At 48.1% G+C, this 3,697-nt stretch overlaps 1 pseudogene; it reads right to left on the bottom strand.

Moving 5' to 3' along the window:
• LOC102498002 (F-actin-capping protein subunit alpha-2-like) overlaps positions 1 to 3,697 on the bottom strand; it is a 29,768-nt pseudogene that overhangs the window by 1,445 nt on the left and 24,626 nt on the right.

Consider the following 3,697-nt stretch of genomic DNA (forward strand, 5'->3'; position numbering starts at 1 on the left):
GAAGGGTGGGGGTGGGAGGGGGGCAGGGCGCCTGCCGCCGCTTAGCCAAGCAAAATCTCAGAGAGGGGAAAAAATGGTTCCTATTCTCGAGAGATTACTGTACCCTCAGAGTCTCCCCGATAATCACGAGCGTGCAATTATGCATCCCTGAAAGGTTGTCCTCCCGCCGACTGGCCTTTCCTGAGGCCCTGTTGGGCCAAGGCAGGGTTCGTCCGAAGGGCCTTTTGTGGGGGGCTGCGGGGGTGCGGGAGCCGCTGGGCCGCGCTGTCAGGCTGAACGTTCATGTGGCCTGTGGGGGCCCGGAGCCGCCTAGAATTACGTTTCCGTTTATTCGCACGTTTGGGTCTTTAAGATGAGGGTTTGCGGCCTCTTTGTGCTGTAGGGGATTTTGCTCTTGTCTGTCTGAGGCCCAGCGCCAGCCCCTGCTGAGTCATTCTGGCCACTTGCAGGGGGTCCCAAGGCGACCCCACCCCAAGTCTGCAAAGCTGAGAGGACAGCTGGGCTGACGGGGCCAATTTACCGGAGCCTGGCTCTGCCCGTGCATTTCGCAGTCCCTGACGAGTGGGTGGGGGTGAAGAGAAAGCGAGTTGCAAGGCCAAAAGGGGAATGGAGGGAAGACAATGATGGCCATTCCAGGGGGACTGGGCCGGAGGAGTAGCGGCCGAGCTGTCTAGTGCAAAGCGAACTGCAGTCTACAGCCAGACTGTGAGCAAGTCTACCCCTGCGAAAGTTGCCCCGGAACACTTGGTACCCCGCTGCCTTTCCCAGTGCCTTTGTTGAAAAGTCGTGGCGCAGGGGCCGCGGGGATGCCCAACTTCCTGATCACGAAATAGGCCCACGTTAGCCTGGTCAGTAGGAGCAGCAGTCATATTCCCTTATATAGAAATTTACTGTCTTGTAATTTTGCTTTCTGACGGGACACAATTCGTTACTATCCCACCCTACTTCCATGTCAGGTTAGGGATCTTAGTAGTGATTAGAGCTGAATTGGCTGGAGAGGGTTGGGGGCTGGAAGGGTGTTGACCCAGACAGCCCTCTTATTCGAGAACAAGGGTTAGCAAACTTTTTAAAAAAATAATTAATTCATTTTATCATTATTTTCAAATTTGCTCCAAGGCATACAGGTTCAGAGAGAGAGAGAGGAAAAGTGAGAAAGCAAGCTGTCAGTTTTGGGATTCAAACCCTGGTCCACCATGTGGGAGCCCAGCGCCTTAACCACTGTGCCACTTGCTGGAGAGTTTTTGCCACCTGCTGGAGAGTTTTTGCTATAGGATGTGTGCACTCACCAGAAAGACAGAGACAGAAAGCGAGAAATCACCCCCCAGAGGGGATGGCCATGCCACAATCCCTTCTCCATTCTCCTCCCAGGATCTTAGGCACGCATGCACAGGTGCCCAGCATGAGTTTAAGCCACTGGGTCCAGGACTCGAACCGTAGTCAACTACATGGGAGTCCAGCAGCGTAGCCATTACTCTGGGCTAGCTTTTTTCTAAATGGAGTCAGATGGTAAATATTTCAGGCTTTGAGGGCAACTACTGGACTTCTCAATGTTGCCGCACAACAGCAGCCACAGACAACATGGACAAGCCTGGTCACCTTCCAGTAAAACTGTAGACACTGACATTTGAACTTCAGATCATTTTCACCGGTCAGAAAGTACTCTTCTTTGATTTTTTTCAACCACTTGAAAATGGAAAAACCATTCTCAGTCCGAGGGCTGTACAAAAAATACATGGTGGGTCAGATTCAGTTGGAAGGCTGTGGTTTGCCCTTCTTGTTCTAGAATAATTGTGAATTACAGCTCTACTTCAGCGAGGGCCTGGTGTGCAGAGCAAGAGAAGGCTTGGGAGATCATTCTTGTCTCCCTTGAACATACTCATTTCTGATAGGTAAGCAAGATTTCCAAAACTGATTAAATGTTTAAAGTATTGAGAGAAAAATCTTCCCCGACTATGGGACTTTAAAAATCTTTATACTGTCTACCTCACCGAGGATAGGAGAAGGAAGTACGCAGTTGATATTTGGGGATTTTTTTTTTTGAAGAGGTTTTTGCTATAGGGCGCGTGCACTCGCCAGACAGACAGAGAGAGAGACAGAGAGATAGAAAGTGAGAAATCACCCCCCAGGGGGGATGGCCACACTGCAATCCCTTCTCCATTCTCCTCTTGGGATCTTGGGCACGCACGCACAAGTGTGAGTTTTAAGCCCCCGGGTCTGGGACACGAACCGTGGTCGACTACATGGGAGTCCAGAGACATAGCCATTACGCTAACTACTGGTCCCGATATTTGGGGATTTTTGAGAATATTCACACACCATCCTATATGTAATCTGGAACTACCATGTACAACATATTTCATTAGCTTTGGATTTTGTTGTTGCTAAATTGAAACTGTCATTTCTGTTTCTCTAGTTGTTTTGGTCTTTTTCTCAACAGGTACTTTTTTTGCATAAATAAATGCAATACCAGTTTTCTCCTTTGAATTGCTTAACTGTTTTTGGTTTTCTGTTTTTACCTTGCCAGAGGGCATATGCACCATCCAGAGAGACAGAGGGACAAAGCAACCATGGGGGCGTGGTTACACCAAGTCTCTTATCCTCCATTTCCCTTCTCCATTTCTTTGTCCTGTCAGGATTTGGGGTCAAGCTGCTGGGGGCCAGGATTTGAGCTGGAATTTGGCTTTGTGGGGTCTGGCTCCCTTAACCTGGTTGACCCTTAACTGTTTGGGTTTGTTTTGCTTTTCTTTCTTTTTAGCTCTTGTCCTAATCTTTTCTGGAAGTTTTTTCTTCTGTGGTTGTCTTTGTCTCTTCTGCACTCAGCCATCTTCAACTATGTCTACTAGTTGTATAAGGCACAAACAAGTGCACACACAAGGTATGGATTATTTTAACTAAGAAAGAGTCCCTGGGGACCAGTAGTTAGCGTAATTGCTATGTCGCTGGACTCCCACGTAGTCGACCGAGGTTCGAGTCCTGGACCCGGCGGCTTAAACTCACGCTGGCATGTGTGCGTGCATGCCCAAGATCCTGAGAGGAGAAGGGATTGCGGCGTGGCCATCTCCCCTGAGGGGTGATTTCTCGCTTTCTGTCTCTCTTTCTCTCTCTGTCTGTCTGGCGAGTGCACGCGCCCTATAGCAAAAACCTCTCCGAAAAGAGAAAAAAGAAAGAGTCCCTGAAACCGCTTACATCCAAGTTGCTATAGCATTAACTACCACTTTCTCCTAACTGGGCAATGTCTTACAGACTAGTACACATGTATATAAACTGAAACAAGTTACATAAAACACTGCTGACTTATGTGATGTGCACTGGCATTTTATTTCAGTTTTTTAAAAATGTAGATCACCCTCTGAATTGATTTCATGATTGCACTTAGTCACAACTTGTTTGAAAAACACTAAACTATGATTTTAAAAAATGGCTAGTTGTCCCTGACCACTCTTTATAAAATAGCAACATGCCCTTATCTACTCCCACAGATAATCATTTTCTTCTTCTTTTTAAAAAGAAATTGTGAGGGAACCAGCAGTTAGCATAATGGCTATGTTGCTGGACTCCCACGTAGTTGACCGCAGTTTGCATGCCGGACCCGGTGGCTTAAAACTCATGCAGGGCGTGTGTGCATGTGTGCCCAAGATCCCGAGAGGAGAATGGAGAAGAAGGGATTGCAGCGTGACCATCCCCCCTGGGGGTGATT

Source organism: Tupaia chinensis, unplaced genomic scaffold (assembly GCF_000334495.1).
Source record: "Tupaia chinensis unplaced genomic scaffold, TupChi_1.0 Scaffold000567_1, whole genome shotgun sequence".
NCBI classification, from domain to species: Eukaryota; Metazoa; Chordata; class Mammalia; order Scandentia; family Tupaiidae; genus Tupaia; species Tupaia belangeri.